This window comes from Pelodiscus sinensis, chromosome 14, assembly GCF_049634645.1.
Source record: "Pelodiscus sinensis isolate JC-2024 chromosome 14, ASM4963464v1, whole genome shotgun sequence".
NCBI classification, from domain to species: Eukaryota; Metazoa; Chordata; order Testudines; family Trionychidae; genus Pelodiscus; species Pelodiscus sinensis.
Window position 1 is genome coordinate 29,015,534 of NC_134724.1, and position 13,554 is coordinate 29,029,087.

Sequence of the window (13,554 nt, forward strand, 5' to 3'; positions counted from 1 at the left end):
TACACTGGCCCTTTTCCAGAAAAGCTTTTCCGGAAAAAGGACTTATGCCCGAGCGGGAGCATCGTACGGTTTCCGGAATAGCGGCTGATTTTGTACAGTACAGCATCGTTGCTTTTCCGGAAATTCAAGGGCCAGTGTAGACAGCTCGCGGCTTATTCCGGAAAAGCGGCTGATTCTCCGGAATAAGTGGCCCAGTGTAGACACACCCCATGAGTACTGGGTTGAGAAACAGCTGCAGCAGCAGTGAATGGCTGTATCCCAACACCAATCAGTTACACCGCCTAACTAGTTATTTTACCCTGGGTCAGGTAATGCAATCCTTTTTATCGGGTCCTAGTTTAAACATCAGTTCACTTTCGTTTATTGTTGCGGGAAGTTTCAGATTAAAGAAAGTAGGACAGTTTGGGGATAAAATGAAATTTGTTTAGTAATGGAAATTTAGTGACAGCACTTCTCTTTAGTAAAGCTCTGTGGCCAAACACAGAAGGAAACAAGTGAAATAACTGTTTCACTGCTACAGTTTTACTTTGTAAATTTGTATTTTGTTGCATATAGAATTTGATCCATTCAAAAATACATTACATCCAGACAAGATTTACAACTGAACAAGATGTGTAAGCCTGGCCTTGGTGAAGCATTAGCAAAACTCCCATTGATTTTAACAAGGCAAAGATTTCACCCTCAACATATTTTCCCTGAAAAAACTAAATGCTTTATCATGAAAAAAAACCCACATTTTTGTCCCTTTTCTAGGTATTTATGTGGCCTCAATTACCATCACATCTGATCACTTAAATAGGGCTGATTTTATAATGGAACTGATCATTTTTACAGTGCAATTTTCCTGTACCAAAAAATAATCATATGACAGAATCAGACTTTGTAAGAAAACACTGACAATTACTCCAAGAATTAGTAGCTCGGGAATGTGGCTAGCACTGTTCCTGCAACAGTGCTGATGTACAGAATTTCTTAGTTTTGTAGAATTATCTGAGGCTTCCTGGAACTTGATGCCAAATTTATTATAATTAGTGACTTGAGATTCTTTCATGTATGTGATTAAAAGGCACCTTCCTACTAATTCTGAAACCAGCCCTGGAGGGAGTAGCACAGTGTCATTATGTTGCTAGGCATCACATTTGAAACACTTGGGTTCTCTGGTCCAACAAATCCCAGCAGGGTCAACTTAGCCCGTCCTTCTGAGTCAAATAAATTGCGCTCCATGCAATTACACATGTGGGCTTTTCAGGAGGGATGTTAAAAGCTGAAGTCTGTTCTGCTCTCTGTGGACATGTTCAGTCCCATGGCACCTGTAATAAGAACAAGGGTTTGCTCCATTGTTGCATGTTCAAAGCTCCCCTACCTCACAGGTGCACATGGGCTGTCCACCATTTGATAACTTGTCTGTCATGTTTCCTGCAGCAAATAGCATATTATTGAAGATGCGATACTTGTATTACTGCCAGAGCCACAGAAAGGTGAATGCACCGGCACTGGCTGGAGTCATTCCCCCTGCCATGACACTTTCCAGGTCTGCAACGCTCAGTCCCTCCCAGATAGGTGCTAGCTAGATGACATGTGAAAGGTGGGAGGAAGGGGGCGAGGGAGACATACAGGTCCTGGTCATACCCAGAGAAAGACTTTCTCTTCAGCATGCATGGGTCTTCTGGCCAAGCTACAGCAGCCCCTGTTGTGTGCAAGGACCACAAACACTAGCATACTGGCTGACTTACGCAGGAAAAACCAAACTATAGCCCAGAGCTTTCAGAAGTGGCATGCCAAGATTTAACTTTCCCATCCCCCTCAGTGCCAGACTTTTCCCCTCCCATCCTGCCCCCGCATCCTCCTTCACACACACACACCCCTCTAGTCCCCACTTTCCTGTGCACCCTGTACACACACTGGCAGGGCAGCAGTTCTGGGACTTGCAGCCCTCCTGGGAGCAGCACTGGGGGGAGGAAGGGCCAGGGGGGCGGAGTCACTTCCCTGCCTGGCCCAGCTCTGCCCCTCACCTGCAGGCTGGGGCTCCAGGGCTGGGGCAGGCAGGGGCTGGGGCTGCCCAGGGTTGTCTCCAGCCCCCGGCTGGGCACAGCGGGGCACTGAGGAATGGTCTCCACCGCCCCCAGGGAGCAACCTTGGCTTAGCCCAGGTCCCAGTGCCCCTTGGAGGCAGCAGCACTGTGTGACAAATTGCCTCACCCCAATCTGCAGAGCAGCCGCAGCCCTGCCCCCTCCCGGAGCAGGCGGCAGAGCCTGTAGTGGGGGAAGGGAAGTGTTAACCCCTTCGCTCCCAGGACCTGCACACCCCAGGGACGTGAACCCCAGTGCAGGGTCATGCTGCCCACTTTGCTTGCCAAGCTACCCAGCCCCTACGCCGTGGTGCGCGAGCCACAAAAAATCGTCTTCCGTGTGCCACTTAAGCGCTGTGTGTTGCCAATTCCTGCTATAGTCCAGAGTTGTGCAATGTGTTTCAGGTTAATAGGAATTCAAATCATTATAGGAGCATAAAGAGCTGTCATTTACCTGACAATGCACCATGCATGGCTGTAAATGTGAGTACCATAGAAATCAGGGCTGTTCTCATCACTTGTAATTAAATCGGGTGGTACTCATGCATCCAGAAGTGGGCACCATCTAATGTTGGATGAAAGACCAGATTCCTATTGTAACATCTGGGCAAGGAAGCTCAGTGGTCTATGGACCCACACTTACAGTAGTGGTAGCAGTTACTGAAACATACAAGTCCATGAGTTATTCTTTAGAAGAAAGGTATATGGGCACCTGTCAGTTACAAGTATTATTAGAACTGCCCCCAGAGAGGCTGTATTTAGCATATTCTGTGCCTGAGAATGAAAACATCTTTTGGACAATTTTATTGTAACTGATACAAACTACAAGGTTTACAGAGGTAGTGCACTTTAATTCATGAAAAGTCTTTCTCCACTTCATGCTCAGAATTCAGATTTTCAGACAGCCCACTTAATCTTCTAATCCAATAATCCGAAAATCCAGCAATTAAAGAACATTTTAGCAAAACAACCAGAGGCTTGAATGCATTGGCTTGCTTCATGTGAAATCTGCACCACTCCTGCATCTCAAAACATTGTATTCCTAAAGATGTTTGTAGCTTTTGGCTGGTCTATGTTTGTACAGTGTCAATCACAATGAGGCCCTGGTCTGTTGCTTGGTCTTCTAAGCACTATGATAATAAGAATATAAGAATGGTTATATTGGGTCAGACCCAGGGTCCTTCTAGCCCAGTATCCTGTATTTTGACTGTAGGCAGTGCCAGATGCTTCAGAGAGAATGAACCAAACAGGGCATTTTACTGAGAGCTCCATTCCTTGGGCTATGTCTGCACTGCAGGCTTCTTGCTCAAGAACTTTTTGTGGAAGAGATCTTCCGAGGAGTACAGGATCTTTTGAAAAAGGGTGGGGCTTTTTGTTTTGTTTTGGTTTGGTTTGGTTTTTTTTTTAAAGAACCGCGTCTAGACAGAGGTTTCACTTTTGAAATCCCCATTTTTGCAAAAGAATGCGCGGCAGCCATTATGCAAATGAAGAGCGGGAAATTCAAATCCCAGCTTCATTTGCAATTTCAATTTATCTAATTTACATCCCTCTTTCGAAAGAGGGATGTAGTTTACATATGCCCTGACTGCTTCTGGCATCAGAAGGTTAAGGACATTCAGAGAATGGAGCTCCGCCCCTACCCATCTTGGCTAATAGACATTGATCAACCTATCCACCATGAATTTATCTAGATCTTTTTTTTTAACTGTTATATTTTTTTTGCCTTCCCTACCTCCCCTGGCAAGGAGTTCCACAGGAGGATTGTGCGCTGTGTGAAGAAGTATTTTCTGATATTTGTTTTCAACCTGCTGCTTATTAGGGATGTGAACAGGTAACTGGTTAACTGGTTCCCCAGGAGCAGTCCCCAGCCTGCGGCCTGCCATGGGCGGAGGGATGCTCCACTCCACTAGGCCCCTGTGTGGCAGCCCACCCTGCACATCTGGGGTTTGGAACTGAGAACAGGCAACCAGCCAACCCTGTGCAGCTGGGGCCAGGAGCGGGGAGCCAGCAGCCAGCCCCACTTGAGGCTGGAATTGGAAGCCCCACAGATTGGGGACTTCTCCAGCCAGTCTGGAGTGGTCCCCCACCTGGGATCTCGCTTAGTTGGTTAACTGGGTAAATGTTAGATTAACCTAATGTTTAACTGGTTAACAGATTAAATAGGATTTTACATTCCTATTACCTATTAATTTCATTGAGTGACCAGCTGTGTTATATGAAGGGATAAAAAACATTTCCTTATTTACATTCTCCATATCATTCATGATTTTATAGACCTTGTCACATTCCTGTCTCTTTTCCATGCTGAATAGTACCAATCTTTTTAAGCTTGCTTTGTATGGAATCTGTTCTATACCCCAAATCATCTTTGTTGCCCTTCTCGGTACTTCTTCCAATGGGATGATCTCGGTACGTCTTTTAAATGGGATGATCAGAACTGCATGCGCTTTTCAAGTTGTGGGTGTACCGTGGCCTTAGATAGTGGCATTATGATATTTACTGTCTTATTACGGTTCCTTTTCCTAAGGGTTCCTAATGTTGTTAGCTTTTTGACTGCCGCTGTACACGGAGAAGCTGTTTTCAGAGAATTATTCATACTGACTCTGTGATCTCTTTTATAAGTGGCAACAGCTACTTTTAATGGTATTTTGTATGTATAGCTGGGATTGTGTTTTCCAATGAGCACTTGTTTGCATTTATCAACATTGAATTTCATCTGTCATTTTCTTCCCTGGTCACCCAGTTTTGGGATTTCCGTTTGTAACTCTTTAGAGGCAACTTCCTTCAGTAATTTTCTATTGTTTGTTTCTATTGTTTGCTAACATTGCCACCTCACTGTTTACTCCCTTTCCAAATCATGTATTACTGTTAAACAATGCAGGTTTCTGTACTGATCTTTGGGGGACTGTGCTATTTACCGCTTTCTATAGTGAAAAATGTCTCTGGCCACAAGGAAAGGCTCCAGCTGCACAAAAAGCCTCTGGCAAGATGGAAGTAGCAGAGCATGATTCTAGCAGCTCCCTGTATCCAGCAGCCTTTCCCCTCTGTCTCCTCTGCTAGAGTCTTTCACCGACACACAACTACCCGTTGCAGCATGGTGCAGCTTGCTATTCATTGTGGTGTGTAGCTGCACATAGCCGACGCACCACTGCCTGTGAAGTGCAGTGTAGACATAGCCTTCAGATGAAATACAGGAAAAGGGGAAAGGCTTCCTGACCGTAAGGGTAATTCAGCACTAACAAATTGCCTGTGGAAATTATGGAATCTGTGGTGTTGGAGGTTTTTAAGAACAGGTTAGACAAACATCTGTCTATATGATACTTAGTGCTGCCTCAGTGCAGAGGACTGGTCTAGATGACCTAGTGAGATCCCTTCCAGTCCTTCATTTCTATGGTTCTGTTTTATCTTTTGAGATTAATATGAACAATATTTAAATATATTCTGATGCTGGAATTCAATTTTCTAGAGAGAAATCAATAGAAACCTCTCTCCCCAAACACTTTTATATTTTAATATCTCATGGTATAAGCAAGTAGTTTTAAAATGAGGTGTAACGTGGGGGTATGTGAGACAAATAAGACTCCTGCATGGGGCATAGTAGTCTGGAAGGGTTGAGAACCCCTGGGTAGAGAGCCCATTTGACAAGGGGAGGCCCAGTTCAGATCGTGTTTTTCCTTGTAGCCCATCCCATCTCTAATGCTCAGCTCTGACGACTAACTCCCATGGCCCCGTCTCTGATCTAATGAGAAGATCCCCAATGCTACAAAGCAAGGAAGGAAAGAAGAAAGCTTGGAGAGGGGGAGGGAACTGCAGGTTTGGACTGCTAACATCAGTGATGCCTGAAAGGGACTACAATTGCTTACTTATGTCAAAGGGCATTGGCTGGTGGCCATGTGTGGTGGAGGGCAGGAAGAGGCATGTTCACCCATGGAGGGAGGGCAGAGCAGGCTGGTGAATGGTTGAGTTTGGAGCAGAGAATAGCACAGGCACTAGAGAGGCAAAGCTGCCGACAGAGGTTCTGGGGCCCCAGAAGGGGGAGGGCCCCAAGTGGAAAGGGTGGGACTAGACTCCCTCCTGCCTTGTCAGGCCTGTACTGCCCAGGGCCCTGTGACGATGATTTAAAGAATCTGGGGTAGCTGCCCCTCCTCCCCCATTAGCAGCCCTGGGTGCCACAAGCTGCTGCTGGCCTGTCCAGTGATTAAATCACTGCAATTTAAAAATGGAAGGGGGCTCCCTGCTGCTGCTACCACCACCACAGCCCTGGGCCTTCTTAAGCCATCCAAGCCCCTGGGCAATTGCTCCCTTTGCCTCCCCCTTTTTGTGGCCCAGTAGAGAAGGTTCCTAGTTCCTGTACAGGAAGGGGGAAGGCAGAGATGTGTTAAATCTGGGGAGAGGCTCCAGAGAAAGGTCTGAGGCACCCTGGGAGAGACTGGAGAATGACTGGGTTTTGCGGCAGAGGCTGGAAGGACATCCAGAGGAGGGCTTGTGCAGGAGAAAACACATAGGGGCTGTCTCTAGACTGGCAAGCTTTTCCAGAAAATCAGCTGCTTTTCCGGAAAAACTTACCAGTTGTCTACACTGGTCGCTTGAATTTCCGGAAAAGCACTGACGATCTCATGTAAGATTGTAAGTAATTTTCCGGAAAAACTATGCTGCTCCCGTTCGGGCAAAAGTCTTTTTCCGAAAGACTTTTGTGCAAAAGGGCCAGTGTAAACAGCACAGTACTGTTTTCCGCAAAAAAGCCCTGATCGCGAAAATGGCGATCGGGGTTTTTTTGTGGAAAAGCGCGTCTAGATTGGCCACAGACGCTTTTCCGCAAAAAGTGCTTTTCCGGAAAAGCGTTCTGCCAATCTAGACACGCTTTTCCGAAAATGCTTTTAACGGAAAACTTTTCCGTTAAAAGCATTTCCGGAAAATCTTGCAAGTGTAGACGTAGCCAAGATGTGTAACAGCTGAGGAGAATAAAACTGAGTGTAATGTCTGTTACAGAGTAGGATGTGAAAACAACATTCCAGCTGCTGAAACTTAGTTCAAAAGAGCACAAGCCCCACATTTCCAGCTAGCCCAGAGTTACATTTTCAGTACTGTGAATTGAATTGCAGGTTAAAATTCATGAGGCACATGCCAGAGCCAAGGCAGATTTACTATTACAGTCTGGTACTCGATGTGACTCTGGCAAACGACTAGCTTGGTAGCAGTACAAATTACAATATTTGCTTCCTGAGCTCTGTTGACCTTCAACCCCGTAAGCAGATAAGATGTAAAAAGGTACAGAAATAGACAAGAGCAGCTTTTATAAATGGAAGTACTGTCATATCAAAACTGGGTTGGGTGAGGGTGTTGGAGGAGGGGGACTTTGATGGACAAAACAATTGTGAGACAAAGACATTCAGCTCTGACATTGTCCTGACAATCCTGGGGAATTGAATCCATCCGAGTGATTTTGAGTTCGTTCCTCTAATCCCTTCATTTACCCTTTCATTCAGTGCACTAAACTGGGTACTCCTCCCGGGTGTGTGCTGCAGCTCTTTTGAGTGAGTCAGTGCTGTGTTCACTAGTCCTTTGACTTTGCCTTGAGCCTGAATCCTGCTCTTTTGGATTTTCTGGCTGTAGCATTCCATTACCAGGCTACCTCCAGCTTGTCTAAGGCCTGGGACATTATTATTAGGGATGTCAGAACTCAGCACAACACCAGAGCAGTTTCTGTAGTGGTTCTTCCTTCCTTTACTGAAGGTCTCAGAAAGCTTTGCTCATTCCTAGTTCTTTTGCCTTGGTTTCGTTTTATGTTGTGTGAACAATATTTCAGTGCAATAGCTAATGAGTTAATTAGGGTTCAGTAGGTGTTTGTGCAGAGGAATTAAGATGTCGTCCACGTCTGTTGTGTTTCTCTTGGCTTGGCATGTTTTATACAATTCCAATGACATCAAGTGCACCTGCACCCATATCTCCAAATGAGATTGGGTTATCAAACAACTGGTTTTAATGCAGTTGCCGTGTGTGTGTGTATGTGTGTGTGTCGTGTGTGTGTGTGTGTGAAATTCATCACCCCAAAGACAAACTGATGAACTAAGATGAAGCCCCAACTTTCAATTTGTTTGAAATTGTAGCTGTTGCCCTGCTTCACCCGTCAGAGATGCATCAGGATTTTCAAAAGGAGAGGGGCCACATTACCAGACACATAGCAATTTCCCCACTGACAGGATCTGACTGTAGCATGCATTGCATTGGGAGAGCTGTGCACCTATGTATGAGGTGTCTTCTCTCTTTGCATTGCTGCACAACACATGAATGTCCCTGCCAAGCCACCATCTTTCCTTCTGGATCAGGCCTGGAAGTGGAAGAGGTGGAGGAAGCAGCATGAGGAGATGGTGGACCAGGCTTCTGGGAAATGGGGAGCCAGGTCTCATGGGGGTGGAGCCCCAAAAGGAGTTACTATCCTCACTTCAGACTCTGCTGATCACTGACAGATTCAGCTGCCATTCCCTTCCCATCTCTAAGGACTGCACTGCATGAGAGAGACTAGCCAAGGCCTCTCCCATCCATCAGAGACCAGGACCGTGAACGTATAATACTGTCTATGGGGGATAAAGGGGCTGTTCCCCTTAGTTCCCCTCTTTGTTGTGCCCTGGTGACTCACTGCCACAGGCGCCTCCTGCTGGACACTCTGGGAATTAGCTTTTTAGCTCCAGTGCCCCCCTCCAGCTGGTGTCTCGTCCACTGTTACCTATTTTTCATCCACCTTCGTGTTAGGACCCATGCCCCTCCCAGACCATGGTGTCCTCCCCTCTGGGTACTGCCCTGCCGCAGTGCCCCCACACTCTGGGGTCCTCCCCCTCTGGGAACCTCCAACCCCCTATGCTCACTTTGCCTCAGTGACACACTGCCAGTCTTCATCTAGCTCTGTATCAGGGGCAAACTGCCATCTGAAATGGCCCCTCATCATTGGCAAGGGGGTGTGAACCTGCTGCCTTTGCCTGCCCTGGCTGCCTCTTTACCCCTAGTAGTCTCAGGCCTTGCTTCAGGCCCTGCAGCCTAGGAACTTGCCTGGCCAGAGCTTCCCCAACTCTGCCGCCTTTCCCCAGCCCTGCTCCTATGTCAGGAAGCCGCTAGCTTCCCTGGCAACTAGGTCCCTCCTGCTCCACAGCTGGAGCAAGAGTGAGCCCGAGTCTCTTCTCTACTCCAGGAGCCTTTATTTATACTTCCCTCAGATAGGCCCTAACTGCCACAGCTTCTGGCTCCACAGCTTCACCCTTCTAGCCCTCTCCTGGGCTGGGTTTTAACCCTTAAAGGGCCAGTGTGGGGCAGATGTCCCATCTCATGCCCCGAGCCCTGTGTTGGGGTTCCCAAATAATGGATCAATATGAACTCAGGACCAATGCTCATTACTCCCACGTTCTATTTAATACTGGCATAGTCAGAGCAGGGGTCAAGCGTATATCTCTGGGGGACTCATCACTGAGTATGTCTGCTTGACTCACATATCCCAACCCACGAAGCCCTGCTTTTCAGAGCCGTCAGTGTTCTCTCTGCCAATAAAAGAATGTTGTTGCTTTTTGCTAAATATTAAAGAGAAGAAATTGGTAAGTTTTAGTGGCCACTTGGTGTCTCTTCAAGACAATACTATTTCCTAGGCCATGTAGACAAGCGGTTCCCGCAGCCTGCTGCCGAGCCGGCAGACCTCTGGCTGCCCAGCGCCTCCCCTCCCGCCATGGCTGTTGGGAGAGGCATGTCCTGCCCTGCCTCTCAGCCAACCAGTGCTGGGCAGGGGCAGGGTCTCTTCCTGGACATGGAAAAGCGCTCTGCTGCATGGTGGGAGGGCCACACGGAGCCCAGTATGGCAGCCTTAGAGTAACCATGACCCGGGCAGCAGCACTGAGCTGGTGTCTGGGAGGCAGTACAGAGCTAGGTGATGGGAGTGGGGAGGCACTGGGAGCCCTGGGGGTGGGACTAGTGCTGGGGGTGGGACTAGAGCTCTTGGAGTGGAGGGCTGTAAGAGGCAGGGGGCTGACACTGGGAGCACCGGAGTGTCCAGGGTGGGAAGCTGGCACTGGGTGGCTTTGAGGGTGGGGCTAGTTGTGGGGAGATGATGGGGGCAGGGCTGGCACCTGGGGGGGCTCTGGGGATGGGGCTAATATTGGGGACTGGGGGCTGGCATTGGAGATGGCTCTGAGGGGGTTGGGTGCAGGGGGGCTCTGGAAACAGGAGGCTAGCACTGGAGGGGTCTGGTGGTGGTGACTCTAAGGGGCAGAGGGCTGGCACTGAGGCATTTGGGATGGAGAGCTGGCTCTCTGGGGGGCTCTCAAGGTGACAAGCTGGCACTGGGGGGATTGGGTGCAGGGGACTCTGGGGTCAGTGGCTGGCACTGGGGGGTAGTGGAGGGGTGGGGGGCTCTAGGGACTAAGGGTGGCACTGAGGGGCTCTGGGTGCTGGGGCTTTTGGCAGATGGGTAACATTTTATTTGCATATTTGTTATTTGCATATTGAATATGCAGATAAAATGATGATGTCCACCAAAAGTTTGTGAATGGGTTTGCCAGTCCCCGGTATAAAAAAGGTTGGGAACCACTGGTGTAGACTGCCCGTGATAAGCTGAATGCTGAAAAGCTGCTGCTACTCTACTCTGTTGACCCAGAATATGAGACTCACATGTGTATGATATTAATTGGGAAAAAGATAAAGAAAATATTAGTTATCAGAAGGCGAGTCCTAAATGGTTCTTCAGAAATCTGGTGCTTTGAAACTTTGTGATAGCAACTCTAAGCCTGAGAAAGAGAAAGTCTGAATATATGTTCATAATTTTAACTGCTAATAAATGGGGACATTTTGAAAGGCTTTAGACCAGGGGTTCCCAACCTGGGGTATGCGTACCCGCAGGGGGTACAAGAAGCTTGTCAAGGGGGTACGGGGAATATTTGGTAAATAACTAGATTATCCTAATTGAAATATTCCAAAAGTAGTAGTGTTAGTGACAAAGTTGTGGATTCTAGAGTCTAGAATTTATTTCCTTTCCTATTGAGTAGGGGGTACGGGAAGGTTTACTAAAAACCAAGAGGGTATGGGGACCGAAAAAGGTTGGGAACCCCTGATTTAGACTAACAATCAGACAAGACAATTCAAAAGCATAAAAGTATCAACCAAGCTCTGAGATCCAAAAGAAATTTAATTGCATTGATAAAAGGAATTAAATATAAGTGTCAAAACTAACATAGAAATCATACGCCAGGAGTAGCAATAACTACTTAGTGTAGGAACTGAAAATATGAGCTCTCCTTAGAAATTCTTTAGGACTCAGATGATCTGAAACACAGTGAAAACATAACTATGGCAAACTGAAGTCACTCATATAATGTATTGTGATTATTTATAAATTCTACCAAAAATAGCATTAATATAATCCCAAGGTTGAGAAATCAAGCACTCAAAAGTCAGGAAAAATAATTATGCTTGAAAGCTCAGTCACAATTCTCTCCCTTGGGCTTATACATTAAAATACGGGGTCTGATTCTCCACTGGTCTACACCTTGTGTTGTCATTTACATTCACGCAAAGTGAGTACAATTCTATCATTCTGAGTTGGTGTTTCTACAATAATACCCAATCAGAGTTGAGAACTACACCTGGGTCCATACTTTGAAGCTCTGGCCCATCTCTGCTTTGACTGGTGAAGCGAATAAAAGCTAATTGGAAAGTCTTACAATTATTGTAGCACTAAAGAAAAGGAGCCAATGAAACTGCTGAATTCTAAATTTGAACAGATGTGTTTAGAAAAAAATCTTCAAAGCCTTGAAGAAAATTTATTACTGGAATTCTGAGTGAGATTTTAAACAAACATTTGTATTGGCTTCCTAACTTTTGGCTGAATGGTGTTTTGTTTTGTTTTGCATTTTCTTTATTTTCAGAAAGTTATATAAATGCCAGTTCTCAAAGCTGAGAATCCCTTTAGTGAAAGGAGGAATAAATGAGACAGAGGTTATTTGTACAATTACATCAGAGATAAAAATGAGCACTCCATACTAGTGTTCATTTTCCCACTCTGACATTTTAACAAAAATAAGCCACAAAAGGCAGCAGCATTTTGAAACTAACAGGTTTTCCATACTTCTATATTTAGGTGCTTTTAAACACAGTAGACAAAACCCTGCTCCATCGCAGCCAATGGCAAAATGCCATTGGCTTCAATGGGGCCAGGATTTCACCCAATAGCTAGAACAGAGGGACCATGCTGCCAAATGAAAATAAATGTTTCCAGATGAAAATTAAAAAAAAAAAGTCAGGAGGTGTCTCCTGGAAAAAATTACAAGGCACGAGAGAAACCAGACTGCCAAAAGAGACACCATTCATGGATGGTGTCATGTGCAAAATATGTGTCCACTTTGCACAGCTACGGAAATATTTAGATGATGTACCCACTTGCAAGGCCTCTGAGTACCCCGGGCTGAGAACCACTATGCCACAGGAAGTCATGATACAGGGGTCCCCGCTGTAAGTTGCCCCATTTGTAGGAACTGATGTGTTATAAGTCCTCCTATTCCCTGCTATAAGTCGTGCAAAACACTCCCCCGCAATTCCCCGCTTTAAGTTGTTTCACTATAAGTCCACGTTTTTTGGAACGTATCTTGGACTTACAGCGAGGACTCCGTGTACTCCAAACAACTAGACACAGCATGCTCTCACCACCCAGCCCCGCACTTGTACAGGAGGAGGAATGGGGCCTTTGCCCTTTTCTGTCCCACTGCCTTTGTTCTAGCACCACTAACACCTCCCTTTCTCACCTGGGTTAATGGTGCTGGCTTCTGGCTGCCTCCCATACAGGACAGATATTCTAAGGCTCTAGGCTTGCTGTTACCAAATTTTGATGTCAGTCTTATGAACAAATCATGTGAGGATGACATCACACCACCACTCAGAACTGTACAGTGCTGGTGAGTCCACCTTGATAGTGGTCTTTAAGCTTGGGATGGCAGAGCACAATAAAGCCAGTCTCCCTGAGTCCACAAGCAATTGTACATTTGAAAACTGGTGCATGCTTAGAAGGGTTAACCCACAGCTTTCATTTTCTGCAGTTGCTAGGTAGTATGTTTTCAGGCAATAACAAGAGCTTTGATGATGTAATGTTCCTGTCTTGTGTTACAATGTCTGGGAGTGTTGTCACTTTCTACTCAGTGGGAATGGTTTTGTGAAGCTCTGAGCAGTTTCCACCTTGAAGAACAGTCTCATTCCTGTTCATATAATTAAATTAAACAATTTAATAGTTACTTGTTATCTTGATCTTTCATTGTAAAAGCCTTAAAGAACATGTGCACTCTTTTGAAGTTTTAGCCCACAGATACTACAACTCAAAACAACAAAATTGCTTGACACTTGTGCCAGATCTCCAAATACCCTTTAAGTTACCCTCATGTTGCCTAACTGCTTAACCTCCTCTTTAGATCTGAGTGTTTCAAAATTAACTGTATTACTCCTGCACCATATGTTCAGGTGCCCTG

At 46.1% G+C, this 13,554-nt stretch overlaps 1 long non-coding RNA gene across 4 annotated transcripts in view; it reads right to left on the reverse strand.

Annotated features, from left to right (window-relative positions):
- Nucleotides 1–564: 564 nt before the first annotated feature.
- The window catches only part of LOC112547558 (uncharacterized), a 32,948-nt gene continuing 19,958 nt past the window's right edge, over nt 565–13,554 (reverse strand). For 2 of the 4 annotated variants that reach the window (XR_003091327.2, XR_003091329.2), the window contains one exon: nt 565–1,310. This is a non-coding gene — a long non-coding RNA (uncharacterized LOC112547558). Of the gene's footprint in view, nt 1,311–2,893; nt 3,199–13,554 lie in introns of those variants that run through there. The other 2 variants (XR_003091322.2, XR_012895663.1) reach the window with 1 other exon arrangement.